Source organism: Lemur catta, chromosome 12 (genome assembly GCF_020740605.2).
Source record: "Lemur catta isolate mLemCat1 chromosome 12, mLemCat1.pri, whole genome shotgun sequence".
In the NCBI taxonomy this organism is placed as follows: Eukaryota; Metazoa; Chordata; class Mammalia; order Primates; family Lemuridae; genus Lemur; species Lemur catta.
In genome coordinates, this window is record NC_059139.1 from 51348181 (window position 1) to 51374352 (window position 26172).

General features: G+C 39.5%; 1 long non-coding RNA gene across 1 annotated transcript in view; it reads left to right on the plus strand.

The window, feature by feature from the left end:
- Positions 1–21741, plus strand: part of LOC123648360 — a 48102-nt gene extending 26361 nt beyond the window's left edge. The window contains exon 3 of the long non-coding RNA XR_006738587.1: positions 21645–21741. This is a non-coding gene — a long non-coding RNA (uncharacterized LOC123648360). The remainder of the gene's footprint in view (positions 1–21644) is intronic.
- The last annotated feature ends 4431 nt before the right edge of the window (positions 21742–26172 follow it).

A 26172-nucleotide genomic window follows, 5' to 3' on the forward strand; every position in this document is an offset into this window, starting at 1 on the left:
TTTGAATCTAATAATGTGGTAACTCTGTAAATCTGAATCTCTTCATTTTCCAGGGTTTGCTAGGGTTTCATTTTATTTTGTTTTAAATTGTTGTAGGATATCTTTGTGCCAGGGATCCGCCTGAGGTATAAGCCTAAGGTCTATGCAGTTCTTTTCTGAACCTGTGCCTTTCCCTGGACATGCACGGTGACTTTCTAAATTCCCTCATAAATGTGGTAGCTTTTGAACGTTCCAGTCCTTAATTGTCTGGCTTCCATAAGGGAGAAAAAAAGAAAAATGAAGGGGGCAGAGAAAAGCATCAGTCTTTTAAATTCCCTGGAAGTTGCTTTAGTCAGAGGAGGCAGGGCTTGTAACAATGGCAGTGGGGTTGCAATAAGGCTGCCCTCCCCTGTTGTACGCACCTTTGGAATCAGCAATCAAGGCACAGATCCTTGATATTTGGAGGACAAGGTCCTTATTGACCACTCTGGCTTCCACAAGCTGTGTACAAACTGCTCCTGGAACATGTGCAGTGTTGCCTGCAGCTAAGCGGGGTGGGGGGGGGATGGGTATTCATACTAAGAGCTGAAATTGACCAAAATTAATCACAATTTACCACCCAAGCCTTCCCATTGAAGTTGCAAGCCTTGGAATAGAGTCCAGAGTTCCAAAATAGTTACATCAGACAGATCCTGCTAGGTGTGGAGATGAATTCCAGGTGTTCCCTACTCTGCCATCTTCCCAGAATTCTCTTACCTAATTGGTTACTAATTTTCGAGAAACAGTTACAAAAGGCATTTGGGGATGTCAATTATATTTCAATAAACTTCTATTAAAATATATTTGGGGGACAACTGGGAAAATTTTGATATGGACTGGATATTAGATGATGTTAGGCATTTATTGTTTATTTTCTTAAAGGTACTAATTGTACTGTGGTTATACAGGAGAACACCTTGATTCTTTAGAAATGAATGCTGAGGTATTTCTGGGTAAAGAGCCATAACATCTGCAGCTTTCTTTCAAATGGTTCAACAAACAAACAAGAAAAGCGTAGATATATAAAGAAAAGATGGCATAACGTTCACACTTCTTGAATCTACAAGATGAGTATGTGGGTGTTCATTGTCCTATCCTTTCAACTTTTTTTGTATTTCAAATTTTTTATAGAAAGTCATAACAACCAGTAGATAGGAGATGCGAGGGAAGTGATTTCCTGTTTGGATACCAGTTTCGTGGCCAGATGGATGACAGGAACCATCCAAATTTGCACATGCCTGATTTAAGCATGTCATAAATAGTTGGGACTATGTGACTCCATTCACTTAGAGGCCAGAATCTTCAAGGCCTGTTATACCACTCTAAATAGTTTCTAGTTCATACATGAGCAAAAGGAAGCCCATAAATAGTTTTAAGCAGAAGAGTAACAAAAGCATATTTGCACATTTTGGAAACATCATTCAGGCTGAGGAATGGCTGGAAAGGTAGCAAGGCTGGAAGGGGTGTGCTTGTTAGGGATTGTTGGTTAGTCTCTCGGGCAAATTATAATGGGACCTAAACTAGGGCAGTGACTGTGGAAATGGTGAGAAAGAGGGTAGATATGAGAGAGTTTTAGGAATATGGAACGAAAGATTATAAATCTCAAACACCTATTAACTTCAGTTAAAATTGAAGACTTAAGTCATCACATTTGATGAGAATCCCTGTAAAGTGAAGAAATCATACTGTTGCTATAAATACTTTAAGAAATTAAGTGCTATGTTATGTATGGCCCCCCTCAGCAAAATAAGGAAAGCAAGTTCATAGAATATTTACATTTTAGCAACAACAGGAGTACAATGAAAAAAAAATCCAGGTGAGGCAAGGGTCTCAATTAAAATGTACGTGTTGTGAATCATGAATTATGATTCCAGTTCTTCTCTATGGTGAAAAAGAGCAAGGAGTTTGCCAAGATATACAACTTTTATAAAACTTTTATTTAGTCTTTCAGAAATATAACTTTCAAAGGCTTGTGACTAACCTCAGAGGATAGAAAATGCATTCTTTTAAGAAATTATTTGTCTAAGTCATAAATTTGTTTGTTATGGGAAAGTGAATTTACTTGCATAAGTTGTAGGTGGACTCAGTAATTATATTAACTAATCTACCATTCAGTGCATGATGTTAGATAGAAAGCACCCAACTAACTACTTAGTCTAGTTTTCTCCTTGTAAAGCACTTGAAATTAAAGCATGCCTTTGACCAATTCTGATCCAAACACATGACAAAGTTTTGTTCTTCTGTAAGTGGTAGAATAGTCAGAACTTGGTGATCAGTTTGAAAGATTGGGCAAAGAAGAATCTTCCACAGTAATGCCCAGGTTGCTGACTTGGCTAACTAGGTGGTGGTGAAGCTGTTCAGTGAGACAGGGCACAGAAGAGGAGGAGGAGGAGCAGGTTTTCAAGGAAGATAGCAAGTTTGACTTTGAATATGAGGAATTTGAGGTGCCTCTGGGACATTCAAGTAGAGCTGATTAACAAATAAACGGAGATATGGATGTGGAACTTAGAAGAGAGATCTGAAAAGTTACATTTGGAGCCAACTGTACATGACTCAGGAAGAGCCACTCAGCCGAGTTTGGGACTCTCGTAATGTAATTTGACCCACTAAGGTTCTTAATACCTCAATGCTTTGCTCATTGAGAAAAGGCCATATTGACTTTGGAAGAAAATCAACAGTCACTGTGTTGAATATTGCCCCTGGGTAATTTAAGAGGAAACCAGCCACAGCACTGATGTTGAATGACCAAAAGGGCATGAAGAACCCTCCATCTTGCTCCACCAGGGTCCAAAGTATAGTACGTATTCGATAACTATTTGTTGAATGAACAAATGGCCAAATATCTCCATTGCCCCCAGCCTGACCCAAAATATGTCCTCATAGAATGAAACTAAAAATGCACTGGATAGAAGTATTTTTTTAATTAAATGGTTGCCCCTGGGTACTTCTGGGATGGGTAATGCTTCAACTTCCATCAGTTATGCAATTCCCCAGCAAAATCATTTTTTGGAAAATGGGGAAAGGAAGAAGCTTGGGGGAAAGTGGGAGGGGTGGAGAGAAGAGGGCTGCAGTGGTCAGGCTGTTTCCTTCTCATCTTTCCCTGGGGTGCATCTGGCCTGGGCCCAGCACTCTTAAAAATACAAAAAACATCCTTCTCTTCCTTTCCATTACTTGCTTTCAATGTGTTTCTGGGAACCCCCTGGGAATAGCAACCGAGTCTGAGGCCTGCTTCCCACCTCCACTTATTTTTTGTTATCTCACTGCAGTGATCTTTGTGACTAAGCAGCAACTTGAAAAGCCAAGGAACAGCATGCCTCCCCAACAGTAATTTTGAAATCTCTCGGGGACCAAGGTTTGCAAGTGGTGCCGCTCGCAATGGACAGGCAGGAGGGAGAAGGGCGGGGAAAGGAAAGCCTTTGCTGCAGCTGCAGAGATCTTAACCAAGGCTCGGCGGGCCAGTCAGAGTGAGAGGAGTTGCAGACCTGGCAGCAAGACTGCCCCCACCCTCCACTTTGGTTTTGGCCATTGCTTATTATTACGTTTTAGCTTTTTCTTTCCTTATGTCACTGTTGGCTTCTGTCTTGATGAGCAACAGCTCACAAAGCATAAACCTGTTGCTGGAATGTCATCCATTAGAGACTAAAATGGAATATTTGTGGAATAACCTTTCCCCTCTTGTCTGCACACAGCCCTGGGACCAACAATTCTACAGTAGAGAGTGGAGACTGAGGCCACCAACCACATCACTGAAGCTTCCAAAATGCTCTTCCCTGATATAACACAAACCTATCTGGGAAGAAGGAAAGGTTCCAAATGAACAGGTTAATGGCCTCAGTTAGAGACCTCTTCCTCAACAGCTGCCATCCTCAGATAGCAGGTGCTCAGTAAATATTTGTACCATGTACTGGGGTTCAGTTAGGTTAAAATGGTCAGCATGAAATGCCAGCCAACCCATCTCCTACCTCTGCTTTGTTCTAGGAGCTCCAGTGTCCTGTCTTTAGCAGCACCTAGGGAGAACTCTCTCCCAGCTTTCTTCTCCTCATCCTCCAAAATTCTGGTGAATTCATCACCTGAGTTAAAATTATCATCCTCTTGCAAAGCAGACTCAGAGATTGCTTCAGCTAACAGCTGGAGTTAAGAGTTAATATCCTAACTCCAGCTGTTTGTTAAAGCCAGAGCAACTTGACTTAATGTAAATGGATGAGTGGGTGTTGGTGGTAAAAATCACTCAGAGAATGACCAAACAAGAGGTTCTAAGATTCCCTGAATAGTTCTCCTCCTCGGAAGACGTAGAGGTGTGGCGAATGTTAGGTGCACCCCATCTGAGCAACACCTGTTGTTTTGGGAGCCAATGGTTTATTTGCTGAAGTATATCTGAGGAGTCTGATGTGGTTTTTCTGTTTCCATTCTGGGTTCTGATTTTGCTTTGTGGGGCTCTCAAGGGACAGGTGCATCCCATCTGCTGACTTCTTGTTGGCTCTGAGGTGACACATTCTCATTAAGGCAGCTCCTATTTAAATGTTGTGGCTTCTGCTGTTTGTGTCTCTGTATCTTTCTCCCTTCCAGCATTCTTTCTCTCCACTGGTCCCGGTGGGCTCAGATGGACCACTTGATGTTCTCCTGCCTCAGTCCCCCACCTGCATCCCATCAGTGTGGAATATGTTAATTACTCTATTCGTCTTTTAATTCACTGGACTATAAATAGGAGCCAGGGACAGCCAACAGCTCCATTTTCCACTGGAAAATGCCCAGGGGTGGTTAACAAGAGAAGTGCTCACAGGAAAGGAAATGAACAGCTGGATGAGAGGTCAGGGTGTGTACTGGGGAGGAGGACCAGCCAACGGGAAACCTCTACCCGATGCTGAGGCCATGGACATATTCTATACCAAAGCAGCATTTGAAGTGGAGCTCTACACTTGCACCTCATGTTTCTCTATGAGAGTTACTTGTTAAGCATTCTCTCAAAAGGTGAGTGTTTAACTGGGTGAGCACATTTTGTTTCTGAAGTGGGAGGGGTGGAGTAGACTGGAAATGATATCATTGTCATCATGATCATCATTGTACAATAAAGCACATGGCTGGCCTCTGTCCCTAGTCCTGAGAGGTAACCTAAATCCTTGGAATTTCATGAGGGACAGGAGCGTCTTTGTTATTCAGGCCCCTCAGACTATACCTGAGTTTATGCCAATGCCACGACTCTGGATGGGGTCTGGCTCTTCCAGAAACACTAATCATGTGATTAGGGGGTTGGGGCTTTGAGCCACATGATATCAACCCAACCTCCGGGGAGGGGAGGGAAGCTGGAGATTGAGCCCAACCACATAGCCAATGACTTAATCGTTCGTGTCTATGTAATAAAATAAAAACTCTGGACATGGAGGCTTGGTTGAGCTTCCTGATTGGTGATACATGGATATGCCTGGAGGGTGACACATCATGAGGACATAGAAGCTTTGTGTGTGAGACTCTCCCAGACCTTGCCCTTTGGGTCTCTTCTTTTGGCTGGTCCTGATTTGCATACTTTGTAATAAAACTATAGTCATAAGTGTAGCACTTTCCTGAGTTCTGTGAGTCATTCTAGTGAATTGTCAAACCTGGGGGGAGTAGTGGTAACTTCTGAATTTGTAGCCAGTTAGTCAGAAGTGCCAGTGGCCTGGGAACCCTGGAACTTACAGCTGATGTCTGACATGGGCCAAATCTTGTTGAGTCCATGCCCTTGAACCCATGGAGTCTAACACTAGCCAAGCAGTTAGTGTTAGAATTGCATTGCAAATGTCACCTTCATCATTATCATCATCATCATTGCCTTACTTTTTTAAGTTCTTACCAAATGGGTCTTTGTATATGTAATGGGAACCACACATTTACACACTATACTCAAACATGCAAAAAAAAATGTTGCTCTCACAATGGGTTTTGTCTGCCTAACAACCTCCACTTTCTCTCTCTTAGTCATTGAATAGTGGGGGAAAAACAGAATTTAAACTTAATAATTTACAGTATCAGAATGTCTTTCAGTTTAAACTTTTTCTCTTATGACTCTATCTCTCTAAAGCACATGCTCAACCTTCCAGAGTCTCCCTTCCTACTCCCAATCCTCCTTCCTACCTCCAGTCCTCTTTAAGGTGATATTTAGATTTTGGGGCAGAGTCATGGCCTAAAGGTCATCAATGCCATAGCAGAAAAAGAGACTCAAATTATTGGACCCATACTGTCCTTAGACTTGAGCAAGAGGGGACCTTTCCCTGAAGGGGCTTGCTCTAGCCTCCTCTAGGCACGACCAACACAAAAGGACAAGAAGTCCAGGCAGCCAAGGGCGTGTTCTCACTGGAGTCTGCACCTCCACTTCTGCACCACACATGGGGTACCCAGGATGCTAGAATCCCTTTCTTCCAGACTTCTCCAGTCTACTTCCAGGCCCTGTGCAGGCTTCTTCCCCAGGTTCATCCTCCTGGTGGTGGACCTCAAAACTGGAATGCACACCCTTAGTTCCAAGAGGTGGCCAAGAAGAAGCTGTACCAGGGTGAGTGGGGGTGAAGGAGCCTGGCCCTGAGGCCTGGGGTTTTATGGCCCTGTGCATACCTGCCAGACAAAGTCATGCTTGGGAATAGGTGGGAGAATGCTAATCCCAGAGCTGCATTTGTACTCTCACCTTGGAGCCTGCTCTGGATTCTCACTGTTCTCTGATGTACTGTGACTGGCCTGACCCAGCTCTTGGACTGGTGACGACTGGGGTGTCAGGCCTTTAGCTATGATGTGCTGGCATCTGTCACTGGAGTCTGTGGTCCTTGACATTTACCCTCAATCATGAAGTCCACATACAAGGGTTTGCTTTGTCCTGACTCTAGGACTCAGCTGCCAAACCAGCCCTCTCATCTCCTTCTGTCCCCTCACTGAAGCACAGGAAAACTTCTAGAACCCCTACATGCCATATGTAAGCTATGGGAAAGCAGGAACATTGCCACCTCTCTGCTCGTGCTGGGCTACCACTTCTGCTGTCCTGGATGTGGCCACACGTGAGGGTTCCCTTACATAGTTGCACCATTCAATACCTAGTTTACATATGGTATGCAGGAGTTCTAGAAGTATCCCTATGCTCTTGGAAAGTGGTTAATCTGAATTGAAATGTGCTATATCAAATACACATCAGATTTCAAAGACTTAGCCAAAAAAAAAAAATAAAAGAATGTAGAATATCTCATTAATTTTTTATTGATTACATGTTGAAGTGATAATATTTTGGATACACTGAGTTAAAGTATATTATTGAAATTAATATCACTTGTTTCTTTTTTTTAAGATTTTTTTATTGTTTTATTTATTTGTCCTGGTTTTCTGGCACTCTGGGAAGTCAAAGCAGAAAGCTTTTAGGGGTTCAACCTTGAGCAAATGAAGATAGAAAGATGGTTAACTCTTTGTAAATAGCAGAGCTGTTGCAGTACCCCCAAAATGGCCAGGTCGACATGACTCAGCAGACGACCTAGAACTAGGGGTCCAGGATGAACCATTGTTTCATTACTTCCTCTGGAAAGCGTTACAGGGCCTGTCTCACCCTTCTCCCTTTCTGAGGGTGACCAAGAGTGGTAGCACATGGCCCATCACTGCAGCCACACCAACAGAACAAGGGAGCCATTGGTGGGCCAGCCAGAACCTGTGGTGGCCCTAAGCAAGAGCTCCACCCGGTAGAGGCAACTCTACTGGCTGGTGAGGGCTGCCCAACCAGATACTCTGTCGGGATGTCTAAGGCACAAGGAGAAAGTCTGCTGCTAAAGGCAGGAGCAGTGGGTGCAGAGGCAAAACACAATATGTGCATCATCAGCACAGTGGAGCCCCAGAGCAGGGATCCACAGGTGCCAGTTCTGAAGAGTTGCCTACCAGGTACTGTGACAGTGTCACCAGAGCTGCTACTGGAGTAATGGGGCTACGACTGCATCCTATACCATGTCCTAGTTTCCACAGAGGCCTGACCACGTGGCCTGAGACAACTTTCTGTCTCCTTTATTTCCCTGACCCTCAGTAGTAGAAAAGCCGAAGGTCATATCTGTATCATGAAACCTGAAACCTGTGAATCCAATATACATGTAAATGCCACAAAAGGAAGCGACCAAAAGGATCCGGATGCAGTTTGCCTCCTTAATGAAGGACTGGTGGTCGTGTCAGCGCCACCACGTGGTTCTACCCCAGATGTTATCGGGAGGGCAGCTCATTCCTAACCCTCTTCTGCTTGGCTGACCCCGACTTCAGAAGCTGGAAAAGTGTAACATTTCATTCCCAATTCCAACAGCTGGATTTCAGCAGCCGGGTTGACCCCAGGTCCTCCAACTTGCAGGCATCAATGTGTCTGTTAAGATTTGATTCAATTGCTTTACTGCCCATCAGTGTACTGTGCAAACTCAGCATCCTCTACTTATTTCTCAGAGTTCCTTTAGGGTGCTTGAGGGTCCGACCCTGAGTTCTTTCATCCGTCTTGATTTCTGCTCTAAGTTTTGCCTCATGTATATATTATCCGTTTGCTACATTAGGTCAATGCATCAGACATTGCCACATTCCCTTCGGAACCCCAAGTCCCACTGCCCAAGGCTGTGGTTGTGCAGATTTAACGGAAGGTTCAGGGCAGCACAGCCTAGCAGTGCAAAAGACAATTTAAAACTGAACTTAGTCATCCTTATTCTTAAACACCTCTCAGTCATCTCCCTGCCTAGAGGAATTTTCATTTACGTTTTACTTACATTTCCTTCTCTCTAGCTCACTTCCTTCCTTCATCCACCAGTTATAGTTTGACCTCTTCTCCCACCAAAATTCCTATTTATTTGTTAAATGGAGCAATTTAGCTGTCTTTGACTCACCACGTGATCATTATCTAGGCTGCCCGATTTATCATTAAGGTGTGTTCTTGAACAAACCCATAGTTCCCTCCCTAAACAAAATTTTGCAGTTGGCTTTTAAAATCATTTTCCTCCCTCCCAGCAAGCCAAAGAGAATAAGCCAGGGCTTGCACATTCATGGGACTGCCTACAGAACATGTCCTACAGAATGTTCCTGGAGTTTGGTCCCCAAGTACTGTTCTGAGAAGACAGCCCGTGGAGAACACATACATGGGAGGTGCATCACAAGATTGAGGTATTTTGAAAATATGTACCATCATTTCGTGTGGTAATTGGGAAATTAAGTATTTTCTTTTAAAATTAACAACCAGGGAACTTCTGTTTTTATGATGGGGACTATGTAATTTGAACAAACCCTTTGACTGAGGGCAAACAGAAAAACTAAAAATTTTATATATATATATATATAGATAGATAGATAGATAGATAGATAGATAGATAGATATTTAAGTCTACTTGAAAATATCAGAGAGTTAATAAGGTAGTTAAGGTAGAAGTATCTTTCCATGATCTGAGAAAAGCCAGAAATACGTAGAGTTGAGCCTGACATTTGAGGCTGTTTCCCTTGGAAATGTTTAATCATTCCTGAACTGCTGAGAGGCAGAGCAGAATTGTAAGCAGCTTCAGGGGTTAAAAGATGAAAGTTCGAGTCTAGGAGCCACTAAAGTACTCCCATGCTTTAGATTGGGACCATCGAGGTCTGAATTCTAGGGGTAAGGATAAGCTAGTAATAGAACCATAGTTATAGCCAGAGTGCCAGTAAAAAAGAGAGAGAGTGGTACAGGAAAAATAGTTGAAGAGCTACAGCCTTCAACTTAGAATTTTCTAAGAATGATAAAATACATCAAGCCACAGATTTAAGAGCTACCATGAACCTCAGGGAAGCTAAATATAAAGAAAACACACACATCATAGCAAAACTACAGAAAATAAAAGACAAAAACTCATAAAAGCAGTTCAGAGAAGAAAAAGGATTATTTTCAAAAGAGAAACAAGTAGACTAACAAGTGAAGCAATGAAAAAATTCTGAGAGAACTCATTGCCAGCAGACCTGAACTAGAAGAAATGTTAAGAAAATGCTAGAAGCATTAAGAAAATGATGCCAGAGAGAAATGTAGATTTATTCAAAATAATATCAATGCAGTTCACTTAGGTTTTACAACTGTTGATTGTGGTGGTGTTTATACAACTGAATATATTTGTCAAAACTTGTAAAAGTAAACACTAGAAAGGATTAATTTTACTTATGTAAATTATAGCCTAATAAAAAAGGACAAAAATAAATTTACCTTATAGCTTTGAATCTATTCTGAACTTTTATTCTATAGCATTGATCTACATATCTATACTTTGCCAATAACACAGTAAATTGATAACACTAACTGCATGTAAATCTTAAAATCCTGGTAGTGAAGTCCACACATTTTGTTCTTCTTTTTCAAAATCATTTTAGCTATTCTAAGTCCTTTGTATTTACATATAAATTTTGATAATTTCTACAAAAAATATTCTGATTTAGATTGCATAGACTCTATCAATCAATTTGACATAATTAACATCTTAACAAAATGAGTCTTCCAATCCATGCAGACAATATATTTTTCCATTTACTTAGATTTTCTTTAATTTCTCCCATCAGTATGTATACAATTATTTTCAATAGTTTTTTTAAAAGAAAATAACTTACATGAGCATCAAGAGGGCATTTGTTAAGTAAAATTATTGCACATATATATAAACAATGAAATATTATTTAGTTTTTAAAATGATTCATAACTCCCACAATGGTAGTGGGAGTAAAGAGGGTAGAGTGAAGCCATATCACAGAATCTGTCTCCCTAGTAGCTAACAAAATGATTTTTTAAATTGTTGTAAAAAGATGGAGAAAGAACCCAAAATTTAACCAAACAAGAAAAGGAGCTCAAAATTATGTTATAAACTTCAAAAAACATTGGACAAAGAAAATGCAGAAAGTTCGAGTGCAGTCCTGCATGAATTCTAAGACTGCCCTCACCTCCACGAGAGTCAGAACTAGAGAAGTGTTGCAAGAAAAATCCTGCGGATTCTGAGTAATATCTACCAATTCAAAAACAAGCAGACTTATGGTGGATATGAAAGGCAGATACTACAGCATAAGGATAATTGGTTCTGCTGGATATGGCAATACAATAAATGAGGAGCCAAGGGAACATTTGGAATTGTCAAAAAGAAAGTACAGAAGATATCCTTGAAGTAAAGGATAAAAAATGTGTACTTAAGGGCATAGTCTATATCTCAGAAAACTGACACAAAATATTAGATAGTGATTGACACATTGTCTGGTTAAGTTGCTGAACGTGAAAGAAGTCTTCAAACATTCAGCCAGAAAAAAGTCACCAAAAGAAGGAAAAATCAGCATGGCCTCCAAATTCTCCATAGAAACATTTATTACAGAAGACAAGGGAGCAAGAGATAGATGTTCTGAGGGTCAAAGTATGACTCAAAGATACTCGGTACAGCTAAAATTGTCAAGCATGTGTAAAGGCAGCAGGCGTTCATTTTCAAATATGAACAATTCATGAGTCCTTCTTGGAAAACCAATTCAATAATGAAATCCAGGCAACCAAGAAATAAATAAAAATAAATAACCCAGGAATGGAGAATTCAAAGAATGATTGTTATCAACAATTAATCCAATGACATAGATAATGAAACTAAACAGCTGGGAAAATTCTGGTTGCAACACAAAATTTAATGTTATATACTTGAGCAAAGTGATAATAATATAACCAACAAAGAGAGAGACGTGGGGGAAAGAGGTGAGAAGAGACAGATGCATGCTGACCTATTTACTTGTCACAATCAGGAGTCAACTAATGCTGTCTAAAATTGAAAAAAAAAAAAACCCACAATTTTGATGACTAATCCCTTAATTTTTAAAATCTTTTCTCTTAACCTTAAACAAATTTTATAGGAATTACTATTTCTTATAGTGAAAGATTATTGATCTAGGACAGCTATTTCTTTAGTTTCACCTCAGCATATTTTTCTTCTGTTAAATTCAAATTAGAGTTTTAAAATTACAACACATAAAACTATCTGGATGAATATCACAGACCCACACTGTGCAAAATAAACCATGTATAAAGGAATACATACCATATATTTCCATTTATATAAAGATCCAAAAGACAAAACAAATGTATCCCTGTGTGGTGGGGGTAGGAGACTAGTGACTGGGGCTAGGCATCAGGAAGTGTGGGGAATGTCCTATCTGTGGGGTACACCACGGGTGTGTTATATAGATGTAAAAATTCACTGAGGTGTACACTTAACATTTGTGCATGCTACTGTGTGTATGTAGGTTTTTAAAATTCAAATTAAACTAAATATAATGCCTTTTATTTAAAAATGGCACAGATAGTAAAGTTTGATTTTCAAGAAACAGATTATTCTTCTTTCTATATGTATGCAAAGAGGTATCTGGAATAAATGTCATCAAATGATAGCAATTGGTAATTTCAGAGTGAAGGGATTTTGGTGATTTATTGCTTTCTTTGTTGTATTTTCTATATTGTTTGAACTTTTATAATGAGCACAGATTACTTTTAGCAAACAATAAAATTATTTTTAAATAATGATTCAGGTCTATATTTGTGGATCCAAAAATGTCTCAGACATAGTTTTCATTAAAAAGGAATTTTAAAATGTTATACTATGATCTATTTTTTCCATTCAAACAAACAAGCATATTACAGTATATGTGTATTTTTTTAATTTCAAAGTCTTATGGGGGTACAAATGTTTTTGGTTACATAGATTGCTTTTGTAATGCTTGAGTCAGGGTTAAAAGTGTGCCCGTCACCCAGATAGTGTTCATTGTACCTGTGAGGTAGGTTTTCACCCATCCCCTCCTCTGCCCTCCCCCCTGCTTGATTTCCCTTGAGTTTTAATTCTTTTTATGTGCATGTGTGCTCATCAGTTAGTTCCAATTTAATAGTGAGTACATATAGTTTTTGTTTTTACATTCTGTGGATACTTTAATTAGGATAATGGTCTCCAGTTCCATCCAAATTATTGTGAAAGACATTAACTAATCCTTCTTCATGGCTGAGTAATATTCCATGGTATACATATACCACATTTTGTTAATCCACTAATGAATTGATGGGGACTTGGGTTAATTGCATGTCTTTGCTATGGTGAATTGTGCTGAGATAAACATTTGAGGGCAGGTGTCTGTTTGAAAAAATGTCCTTCTTTTCCTTTGGATAAATAGTAGTGGAATTGCTGGATCACATGGTACGTCGACTTTGAGTTCTTTGAGGCATCTCCATACTGTTTTCACTAGAGGTGATACTAATTTTCAGTCTCACCAACAGTGTATAAGCATTTCTTTCTCTCTACATCCATGTCAGCATTTATTGTTTTTGAACTTTTTAATAAAAGCCATTCTGACTGGGGTAAGGTGGTATTAGTGACATTGAGCATTTTTTCATATGTTTATAGACCACTTATCTAGCTTCATTTGAGAAGCTTCTGTTCATGTCTTTTGGCTACTTTATAATGAGGTTGTTTGATTTTTTTCTTGCTGATTTACTGGAGTTCTTTGTAGATTCTGGTTATTCGCCCTTTATTGGATATATAGCTTGCAAATATTTTCTCCCATTCTGTATGTTGTCTATTTGCTGTGTTAATTATTTCCTTGGCTGTACAGAAGCTTTTTAATTTAATTAAATCCCATTTATTTATTTTTGTTTTTGCTGTGATTTCTATTGGGGTTTTCGTCACAAATTCTTTGCCTAGGCTGATATCTAGAAGAGTTTTTCCAACATTTCCTTCTATTAATCGAATTCTTATGGTTTCATGCCTTACATTTAAGTCCTTTATCTATCTTGAATTAATTTTTATGAGTGGTGAGAGATATGGATCCTGTTTCATTCTTCTGCATGTGGCTATCCAATTTTCCCAGCACTATTTATTGAATAGGTTTCTTTTCCCCAGTGTATATTATTGTTTGCTTTGTTGAAGATCAATTGACTGTATGTGGTTGGTTTATGTCTGGGTTTTCTGTTTTGTTCCATTGGTCTATATCTCTACTTTTGTGCCAATACCATGCTATTTTGGTTACTGTAGCCTTGTAGTATAGTTTGAAGTCTGGTAATGAGATACCTCCAGATTTGTTCCCTTTGCTTAAGATTGCATTGGCTATTCAGGCTCTTTTCTGTTTCAAAATGAAGCATAGAATTAGTTTTTCTATATCTGTGAAATATGATGTTGATATTTTGATGGGGACTGCAGTGAATCTGTAAATCACTTTGGGTAGTATGGACATTTTAACAATGTTGATTCTACTACCCCATGAGCATGATATGTTTTTCCATTTGTATCACCTGCGATTTCTTTCCTCAGTGTTTCATAGTTCTCTTTGTAGAGATCTTTCCCCTTCTTAGATGAGTATATTCCTAGGTATTTTATTTTCTTTGTAGCGATTGTGAATGGTAATTAGTCTTTTATTTGACTCTCAGCTTGACTGTTATTGGTGCATGGGAATGCTACTGATTTGTGTACATTGATTTTGTAACCTGAGACTTTGCTGAATTTATTTATGAATTCCAGCAGTCTCTTAATGGAATCTTTGGGGTTTTCTAGATATAATATCATATTGTCCACAAAAAGCAATAGTTTGACCTCATCTATCCTGATTTGGATACACTTTATTTCTTTCTCTTGCCTAATTGCTCTCTGGCTGGGATGTCCAGCACTATGTTGAATAAAAGTGACAGTGTGCATCCTTATTTTGTTCCAGTTCTTAGTGGGAACGCTTTCAACTTTTCCCCATTGAGTACAATGCTGGCTGTGGGTTTCTTGTGTATGGATTTTATATTTTAGAGATATGTTCCTTGTATGCCTAGTTGAGGGTTTTTATCAAGAAAGGGTGCTGAATTTTGTCAAATGATTTTTCTGCATCTATTGAGATGATCATATGATCTTTGTTTTTGCTTCTGTTTATGTGGTGAATCAAATATGATCAATCTTGGAGAATGTTCCCTGTGCTGCTGAGAAGAATGTATATTCAGTACTTTTTGGGTAAAATGTTCTGTAAATGTCCATTAGGTCCATTTGTTCCAGAGTCCCATTTAAGTCTAGTGTTTCTTTCTTTATTTTCTTTTTGATGATCTGTCCAGTTCTGTCAGTGGAGTGTTGAAGTCCCCAGCAATTATGATGCTGTGGTTTATCTCTTTGCTGAGATCTAGTAAGGTTTGCTTTATGAATCTGGGCATTCCTGTGTTAGGTGCATAATTATTTAGGATTGTTATGTCTTCTTGTTGAATTGCTCCCTTTACCATTATATAATGACCATCTTTGTCTTTCTTTATTATTGATTTAAAGTCAATTTTATCTGATGTGAGTATGGCTATACCTGCTTTCTTTTGGTTTCCATTTGCGTAGAATATTTTTTTCTCTCCCTTCACCTTGAGTCTGTATGAGTCCTAGTGGATTGGATGTGTTTCCTGGAGACACCAGATATTTGGCTTGTACTTTTTTATCCATTCAGCCTGCCTATGTCTCTTGATTGGGGGATTTAACCCATTCATGTTGATTGAAAGAATTAATATATGGGATGATGTTCTGTTCATCCTGTTGGGTAGTACCTTATTGGTGTTTTTATCTCTTGTACTATTGTTTTATATGAGCTCTGAGCTTTAGCTTTTGGGTGGTTTTACTCTTGTGGGTGATTATTGTGCTGATCCATGTATAATGCCGTTGGGAGTATTTCCTGCAAGGCAGGTCTGGTCTTGACAAATTCCCTCAGTGATTCTTTGTCTGGAAAAGTGTTTATTTCTCTTTCATATGAGAAACTTAGTTTTGCAGGAGACAAAATTTTAGGCTGGCAGTTATTCTGTTTAAGCAGACCGAAGATCAAGCCCCAATCCCTTCTGGCTTGTAAGGTGTCCATTGAGAAGTCTGCTGTTAGCCTGATGGGTTTTCCTTTGTAAGTTACTTGATGTTTTCACCTTACACTGCACAGGAATTCCTCCTTCATGTTGACTTTGGCCAGTCTGGTGACTATGTATCTGGTGATTGCCTCTTTATAATGAATCTCCCAGGTGTCTATTGAGCTTCTTTTATCTGGATGTTTAAATCTCTAGTGAGACCAGGGAAGTTTTCCTCAGTTTTTCCCTCAAATAGGTTTTCCAGCCCTGTGTGTTTTCTTCTTTATCCTCAGGGATGCCTATGATTCTTGTATTGGCCATTTTACATCATCCCATATTTCTTGTAGTCTTTTTTTATTCCTCTTAATTCTCTGTTCTTTATTTTTGACTGACTGAGTTAACTGAAAAGAGTTGTCTTCAAGCTCTGAGATTCTTTCTTCTGCCTGATCTAGTCTATTCTTAAAACTTTCCATTGTATTTTGTATTTATTTAAATGAATTTTTCATTTCCAGAAGTCCTATCTGTTTCCTTTAGAAAACATGTCTATCCCTTTAGTGAATTTTTTATTCATTTACTGAATTGTTTTTCTGGTTTCTTTGAGTTGGTTTTGCATTTTCTCTTGGATTTCCTTGAGCTTCCATATAATCCATATTGGGAATTCTTTGTCTGTCATTCCAATATTTTAATTTTCATTAGTATTCATTGCTAGAGAGGTGATATTCCCTTTTGGGGGTATCCTTTCATTCTGATTTTTCATACTTCTGGAGTCTTTCCCTGATTCTTTCTCATCTGGAGCAGATGTTGCTTGTTATTTTTGGATTTTCTTTTGTTTAGATAGGGCTTTTTCTCCTCCCCTCGCTTGTATGGATGTGTTTGTAGCATATGTTGGGTATGAAACTTTTGCTTTGCTTGTGGGTGTTTTGATGGTGATCTATGTTCTGGATGGTTATAGATAGCACTGGTTATGGATATCCTTAGTGTGGTGGTTTTCTCGGCTGCTAATTGTTTGTACGGTGTAGCTGTGGTAGGCTATATCAGTGAGTGGATTCCTTGTCTCTCTTTGATGAAGGATAATGGAGCTCTTTGAAATCCATTATCTTTCCCCAGCCCAGTGGTCTTCTTAACAGTGGGAATTGTATTGGCACACCCAGTTTAATCTCTGAGACAGTAGGTGGTGCTTTTGGGTGAGAATCAACTATATCTTGTATGATTGAGTCAGTAAATGTTGTAAAGGGGTGTGTAAATTGAGCTCCTTGTCAGTAGGTGGCACATGCTGGAAGGAACAAGCTGCAATATTGTTTTGGGGTCCTGTGACCAGCTCTAGTCACTTAGGAGAAGTGCTAGAATGCTCCAGGTTGTGGGTAGGGCCCTGGAACTTCCAGGTATGTACTTATTCTCTGCCACAGCAGAGAAGAATGGGGGAGTGAGGCTGGGTGAGGCTGGGCTGGGTGAGCTTGCCCTCAGCCTCCACAAAAGCTGGCAAGATAGCTGTTTCAGCAGGGGTCACGGGTCTGCTCCCAGCTTCTGGGTATACCCACCAGGGAGGAGCTGAAGTGGTCCCACCCAACCAGAAAGTCTGCTTTTGGAGGCAGGGCCATCTGAGATTCACAGTCTGGCTGTCAGTAGCAGGTTTCACTCTTCTCCCCCCATCTTCTGCTCTGTGGCTTCCCACTGGCATCTGCCAGCAGGCAGGAGCTCAAGTTAGCTGAGCTCTCCCATGATTGTGTTGTGGACTGGGAGGTTCCCCATCCAAGATCCCAGCCTGAGCTGAGAGCACAGTCTTCCTGTAGGGGGAGAGGTGCCCTGTGAGTACACTGCAGCTAGTACCCACACTGCACTATCCTCTCAGATCTGCCCACGTGGGCTCCCTCGCTTCCTGAGACTAGTTCACAAATCTCCCCTCTGTGGCCCCAAGCAACATGATCGAGACCTGGAGGTACAGGATCTGGCCTGTGGGCCTGTCTCTGGGTCCCCAAAGATCAATCCCTGGCCATGCCAGGGAGAAGCGTGCTAGTCCTGATTTGCCTATGAGGTGCTCAAGCATGTTTGCTGTCTCTGTGATTCAGGGTGTGCCCTGCTCTGATGGAGCTGCTGGGCAGGCAGCATCAGAGAGGGCCAGTGAGCAGAGATCTCACAGTCTGAGCACCCCTCAGTCTGCTGCAGTACCTTAAGAAGAAAGCTTTGATCCCCACTCTCTGTGAAAGCCTTGGTATGGTGGTTCAATTGTCTCTCTCAGCAGCCATGGGTTGGGGAGACGAAGGGGAGGAAAAGAGTCTGGATGGAAGAAAGCTAGCGCTCTGGTCATCTCTGTCCCTCTCTGTGGGAAACAGTCTGCCTGGCATGTGCAGGCTCTAGAGGCACGCAGATCACCTGAGAGCCACTGAACCCCTGTGGCTCCCACAGTCTGGGCCAGAGTTGGGAAATGTTTGTGTGGGAATAAGCGAGCTGAAACCTGAGGAGTTGAAGCCCCCTAGGTAGGAGAAAGGCACATGGTGGGTAGAGAAACAATATGGTGCCTGCTGTCCTGGCTCAGGTCTGTGGTGACAGGAGGTATCCTAGGGCGGGTAGGGGGGCTGGGAGCCTGGTTCTTTTTCCACAAGAAGCTCCCAACTCACTGGCAGTAGCAGCTTTTGGGCTCGTGAGGGTAGAAAGTCTCTCTAGCTGCTCTGGAGCTTGCCAATTGTCAGAGATATGAGGAAGGGAGAAACAAACGGTTCTACCTACCCATTTCACTAGACTTCAAGCCTCTCGGAGGTTGATCTCTGCCAATATTTTGCTCCTTCTTGTTCTGCTCTGCAACTTCTTTCTGTGGAGTCTCTTGTAGATTCTGGCACCCTTCCCTCAGAATTACACCCAATCTATGTTTTGTTTGTCTGTTTGTTTTTTCTCTTTCATCTAAAACTTTTCTTTCTTACTGAGATGCCCTAGCAGCTGGTGTCTCTAATCAGCCATCTTCTCTATGTGTATTTTTTAATGTCTACAAGTACAGACACTAAAACAGTCTGGAAATCCCAAAAGCAAAATTTATTGGCAGCAATTATCTCTAGATGGTAAAATTACAGATAATTATTTTCCTTTCATCTTTGCACTTCTTTATAGTACATTAATTTTTTAACTTTTCTGCAGTATTTAAAGTTTTTATAATAAAAAGTATTACTTATGTAATGAGAAAAAATGCTATTTTCATTGGTGGAGTGGGTGAGGAAGAAAGAAAAATGGAAAAATAATCCCTCAGAAAAGAGAATTGAAAGAACCCCATGAATAAACTGACTAGACTCTGAGAGTTGGAGGGACAGCCAGGCCACATGTGTGAGAAATTGTTTCTGCAACTGGACTCTTGTGGCCTAATAAAGAATCTGACTTCTGAAAAGTGTGGTCAAAAGACTGGAGAAAATGAGTGTGTGGGTTTGGCACATGTAAAGGTAAACTTAAAGTGGTTAAATGACAAATCTCCAAAAGTTGGACAGGGTAAGTCTCGATATTACAATATGGAAGAAAAATTATGAGGCCAATATTTCTGCATATAGTGGTAAGTGAAATTTTTTTCTGATAGTTATAAAACTGGAAGTTGTTCTCTTTCCAACAAAAAGTCTAGGTTCATAAATTCCTTCTCATTGTTGAGGAGCACCTCAGCATATAAGCAAACAAAGATGTAGAGCTCAATGCTATACACAGAAAGAAACCATGTCCAGGGTAACAAGCAAGAGACATTTTGCAGAGCCTGAATAGAATGTCCCAGAATTGCCCAAATATAGTGGGAAAAGAAAAGTGAAGTTTTAGACTAACTTCATGAAACTATATTTAAATGAGATTGTTGTGCATTATACAGTACAAAGAATTAATATCCCTAATATACAAAGGGTTCTAATAAATCAAGAGGAAAAGATTAATATCTTTATGGAAAAATGGCAGAGCACATAGACAAGAAAAATAAAAATTGATAACAAATGGCCAATATACACACGGAAATATGTTCAATATGTCTAGAAACCAAAATGCAAATTAAAAATAATGTGATATAATTTCTTTGCCTAAAAGATTGGCAAAGATTAAAATGCTGAAAATAGCATGTTGGAGAAGTGAATACTCTTATTAACACTGTTGGGTACCTAAACTGGTACAACCTTTCTGTTAGGAAATTTGGTAGTATGTATCAAAATGTTACATAGGCATTTCCTCTTGCTAATTAATTTTATTTCTAGGAATTTATTATATGGTGATAATCAGACAGGCAGGACACATCTTGATATTACAAAACACACACGTACTCAAACTTACACATACATAGATGCAATATGTCTATTAATGGTTTGTTGAAACAGATTATGCTACATTTCCCACATAATAATATGAAACCATTAAAACATAGATCCATATTATTTGTGGCTACAGCACACTGATAAATAAAAAAGCAAGTAGCAAAAAGCATCCATAGCATATTCCCATTTTAATTTGGTGTGTGTGTATGTGTTTGTGCCTGTATCTCTGTGTATAACACACACGTATGCACAGAAAAGCAAGTCTGGACAGATATCTGGCAAATATAGCACCTGCTCTATTTGTGAGGTGAAATTACAGGTGATTTTCAAATTTATGGTGTTTGATTTATTTTTACAAGGAATATAAACATATTTCATAATCAAAAAAATAGCTAATTTCAATTTAAAAAATATAAGCCTTTAGGAACTTCAAACAAAGGAGAGACAGTTCTCTGTAATTATTATAAAGGTCCTGATATAAAAATCTACCATTTTGAGTCCTTTTAACATGGCACAAAAAGACAGAAAGACAATGAAAAGGATCAGTGAATGATACAGAATGGTGAAAGCTTAAGTGAGAGTTGTTCATATTTCCTTAACCACATGGCTAAGGATTTCACCATATCCTTGTAAAAAGAGGTAACTGAGGTTAACCTCAAAATCACACTGAACCTTTTTATGGTAGGTTACAAGCATATGTTTGCTTAAATTGATTTTTTTAAAGACTTAAAGTGTAGAGCCACTTCCAAAATGGTGGGAGGAAGGACTTCCAATATCTGCTCTTCCATAAGCAATGACAACTCTAATAAAAATTGTCAAAATAAACTTTTTCAGAACTCTGAAAATTAACCAATGGTTTGCAATAATCTGCAAAGCACTTATTCAACAAAAATGGTTGAATCTTGGTAATAACAGCAAGCGTGTGGTGTTTTACTTTGTCCTATTCACATCTTCTCCTCCCCAGCTCTGTGGTAACCTTGAAAACCAATAACCTCGTAATGAGGGTAGCCATAAAAACCAGCAAATTACCAGCCACTGGAGGGAGCAGAATGAGTTTGGAGTTCTCAAAAGCTCCCCCCCCCCCCCCCCAGAGAATTGTCTCTGACCTATCTGGCAGTTTCCTAGAAATCCCCACTCACAAGGCTTCTGATGGTTAATTTTATGTGTCAGCGTGAATGGGTCATGGTGCCCAGATATTTGGTCAAACATTCTTTTGGATGTTTCTGAGAAGATATTTGTTAAATGAGGTTAATATTTAAAGCAGTGAACTTTGAGTAAACTAGATTACCCTCTAATGTGGGTGGCACTCATCTAATGAGCTAAAGGCTTTAATAGAATAAAAACTGATCTCCCCCAAGCAAGAAAGATTTCTGCCAGCAGAAATGCAATTTTTCTCTGGGTCTCCAACCTGCTGGACTACTCTGCAGATTTTGGACTTGCACCTCCACAATTGCATGAGCCAACTCCTTAAAGTAAATCTTCTCTGTCTCTCTCTGTCTCCCCCTCCCTCTCCCTTTCCCTCTCCGTTTCCCTCTTCCTCTTCCTCTCTCTGCCTATGCACAAAGAATAGTTCATGTTAGCACACAGCAAGATGGTGCATCTGCAAGCCAGGAAGAGGGTCATCACCAAGAACTAAATCTGCCAGCAACTTGATCTTGGACTTCCCAGCATCCAGACTTGTGAGAAATAAATGTATGTTGTTAGGCCACCAGTTCATGGTATTTTGTTATAGTAGCCCAAGCTGACTAAGACACCTATCTCACATCATATAAAAAAATTAACTTGAAATGACTCAAAGACTCAAATGTGTGAGCCAAAACTATAAAATTCTTAGAAGAAAACATTAGCATACATCTTAATAATCTCAGATTAGACAATGGTTTCTTAGGTATGACACCAAAAGCATCATCAAAGTTAAAAACGTCTGTACTACAAATAATACTATAAAGAAAGTTAAAAGACAACACATAATGTGGGAGAAAATATGTTTAAATCAAATATCTGATAAGGGACTTATATTCAGAACATATAAAGAACTCTTATAACTCAATAATAAAAACACAACCCAATTTTTAAAATGGGCAAATGATTAAAATAGACATTTCTCCAAGAATATATATTAATGGTCAATAAGCTCCTGAAAGGATGCTCAACATCATTAGTTATTAGGGAATTGTAAATCAAAACCCAATGGGATACCACTTCTCCCCTACTAGGATGACTATAATAAAAAAAATGTAGACAATAACAAGTGTTGGCAAGAATGTGGAGAAGTTGGAACTCTCAAAACCTTGCTGGTGGTAATGTACAATGATGCAGCTACTTTGGAAAACAGTTTGGCAGTTCCTTAAAAAGTTAAAACATAGAAGTACCATATGGCCCAGAAATTCTATGGCTAGGTATTTACCCAAGAGAAATTGAAAAGCATATATCCATACAAAACACATGTACACATGTTCATAGTAGCGTTATTCATAATACCCAAAAGTTGAAAATAATTCAAATATCCATCAACTGATGAATGAACAAAAATATATAGTATATCTATACAATGAAATATTACTCATTAAAAAAATGAAGTACCAAAACTTGCTATAACGTGGATGGAACCTTGAAAACTTTATGGCAAGTGAAAGAAGTCAGACACAAAAGCCATATATCGTATGATTCCATTAATACGAAAACTCCAGAATGGGCAAATCTGTAGAGAAAGAAAATAGCAGTTTCCAGGGATTGGAAGGAGGAGTGGAGAGTGACTGCTAAGGTGATACAGTTTGAATATTTGTCCCTTCCAAATCTCATGTTGAAATTTGATCCCCAATGTTGGAGGTGGGGCTTGGTGGGAGGTGTTTGATCATAAGGACAGATCTCTCATGAATGGCTTGATGCCGTCTTCATGGTAATGAGTGAATTCTTGCTCTGTTAGATCTGATTGTTAAAAAGAGCCTGGTGCTCACTGCTTCATCTCTCACATGTGACATGCTGGCTCCCCTTTGCCTTCCACCATGAGTGGCAACTTCCTGGGGTCCCTCGTCTGACGCAGATGCTGGCACCATGCTTCTTGCACAGCCTAAAGAACTGTGAGCCAAATAAACCTCTTTTCTTTACAGATTATCAGCCTCAGATATTCCTTTATAGCAGCACAAATGGACTAAGAAATAGGGAATATGGGATTCTTTCTGGAGAGATGTAAATATTCTGGGATTAGACAGTGGTGATAGTTGCACAACTTTGTTAATATACTAAAACCCACTGAACTGTATGCTTAAAAAATAACAATTTTGGGAGATTTTTAAAAAACATGTCTTTTTATTGCATAAATTCTTTACATCTTTTTTTAAAAGAAAATATACATAATCAAAGCAGTTAATTATCAATTATCCTACTACTCAGAGATACGCTCTGTTAATATTTTGTTTCATATCCAATTTGTAAAAATTTCTCTTTATTTTATGAAAATAATGAGTATACAGAATTTTAAATACTAATACTTCTCTTTAAGCCACTGTTCAGCTGTTATCTCACATTTCCTTCTGTTGTCATCCTTGGAATTTCCTTTGCTATTCTCATGGTTGTATTCCCTGATTCCTTGGTTTCACGTCTTTTTTCTTTTTTTGAAACAGAGTCTCACTCTGTTGCCCTGGCTAGAGTGCAGTGGTGTCATCATAGTTCACAGCAACCTCAAACTCCTGGGCTCAAGAGATCCTCCTGCCTCAGCCTCCCAAGTATCTGGGACAACAGGCATGTGCCATGTTGTCCTTGCTAATTTGTTCTATTTTTAGTAGAGATGGGGTCTCACTCATGCCTGGCTGGACTCGAACTTCTGAGCTAAAGCAATCCTCCCGCCTCAGTCTCCCAGAGTGCTAGGATTACAGGCATGAGCCAGCATGCCCAGCCTCATGTCTTCTTTCTTGCTTTAATCTCTTGTTTGGAGGATATGAGGGGATGACTTGGGTGACAGTCCAAGCAATATGCCTCTCTTGGGTCACACTGTTGCATTTTGGGCTGGTGGCCCTCAGTCTCTAGTGAGCAGTTGCTATCCCAGGATCTTGATTTACCATCATCCTGGAGAGTCCCTTGTTTCTCTCCTGTGATGGAGTTCCAATTTCCTTTATGCCATTCTTCTTCTGACTGAGTTTAATCCTTTATTTTGGTGTAGCACATCCTCCACTGGATTCCTGAAGAAAAGATGCATGGAAGGTAAATCTTTCGAGGCCTTGCATGTTTAAAAATGTTTATATTCTATGCTCATTTTTGAATGATAGCATGGATAGATTGAGAATTCCAGGTTTGGAATGTCAAAGACACTGCCCATTCCCATCTGGCACCTAGGCTTGGCTCATGATGTGCCCCACCAATCTGGAAAATCATGTGCTTCAGTGTGGGAAATTTTCTTGAATCATTTCATTGGAAATGTTCTCCCCTCTGTTTTCTCTGTTTCTTCTTCCTGGAATTTCCGTTATTTTGCTTTTGGACCTCCTATACCAATCCTTTGAATTTTCTCCTCTTTTTTTTTTCTTTTTTTTGTATTTTTGCTTTACTTTCTAGGGGCAAGGGTTCAACACTATCTTCCATCCTTTCTAATGGCTTTTCTTCTTAATTTTGCTATCACTTTTTTAACTTTGAGGAGCTTTTTTGTTCTCTGTTCCTTTGTGGGATGGGGGTGTGGAGAAGATACTGATTTTATGGATGTAGTATCTTCTCTTAGCTCTCTAATGATAATATTCATACTTGTTTAAGTATTCTTCCCCTGATGTCCTCCAAGTTGCTTTTTCTTTGTTGGCTTGCATCTTTGTCTTCCAGATTAAAGACTTTCCTCAGATGTATGATATTCTTTGATTGACTGCTCACAATTAAGAATTGAGGACTAAAAGACTGTTTGGAAGCTCTGAATATGTAGGTCTGGCTTGAAAACCCTAAACTTTACTGTAAGGTGATCTGGGTAGGCCGTTTGTTGGGGAAAACCTATCTTTACACCTTTGCTTTGCACTTGCCAAATAAGCCAGAGAGTTTTCTTCCTGTCTCTTTCCAAGAGGGTAAAGGTCTGGGTGCCATCATTCTGGTACTGAGAGAAGGGCTGGCAGTTTCTATATTCAGCATTGAGAAAATACACAATCACTTAATTCCCTGTTTTAGGTACTCACTGTGCCTGTCAATCCACTAACACCCCCAGTTCCAGAAAGATTTTGTACTGCTTGTTCCTGAGACTTTTGGTTTGGTTCTAAGCTTACCCTAGCTCTGGTTTAAGATTATTCTTTTCTATGTCTAGGAAGGAAGAGTTATTATGACAGAAAAGCTGAGAACAAGAATCAAATCTTAGCTTTGACATTTCAAAAATATAAACCCTAAAGGACTCAGGACATAAAGTTTATGTCACTATGGAGGAAAAAATTTCTAAAACTTGGAAATAGACAAAAATGATGGCTGCATGACCTTTCTTAAAAGCCTTTGAAGGGTCATCTGTCTCACTCAGGGGATGTGCCTTTGGTTGTGGTCCAGATATGTCACAACCCTGAAAATTTAGAGATTAACTTATAGAAAAATGATAGGGTATGAAGATTTTTGAGGGGAGGGTGGGGGCTTGTTAGAGAAGATAACCCCAATGCTTGCATCGTTTCTACTCTATAGAACATTACCTTGTTTTGTATTTACTTAGCAATCTTATTTCAGTATTCCTTCCCCACAAACTATATTATTCCTGTTTCGTAAATCTTCTCAAAACTCACTCTTATTTTGTTGCTGGTTCCTTCATTAATTAGTTAATAAAACTTTGGCATGAATTTGTCATCTATGTGTAGAAGAATTATGTTTTTTTAACAGTTTGAGAATTATGCTTTTACACCTTGTCTTAGTCCATTTTGAGTGGTTTATAAAAGAAGACTTGAGACTGCGTAATTTATAAACAATAGAAGTTTATTTGACTCTCGGTTCTGGAGGCTGGAAAGTTCAAGAGTGTGGCACTGGCATCTGGCAAAGGCCTTTGTGCTGTGTCATCCCATAGTGGAAGGTGGACAGGCAAGCACACACACAAGACAGAGAGGGAAGGGAAGGGCCCAAACTGTCACAATAACTAACCCACTCCTGAGATAATGC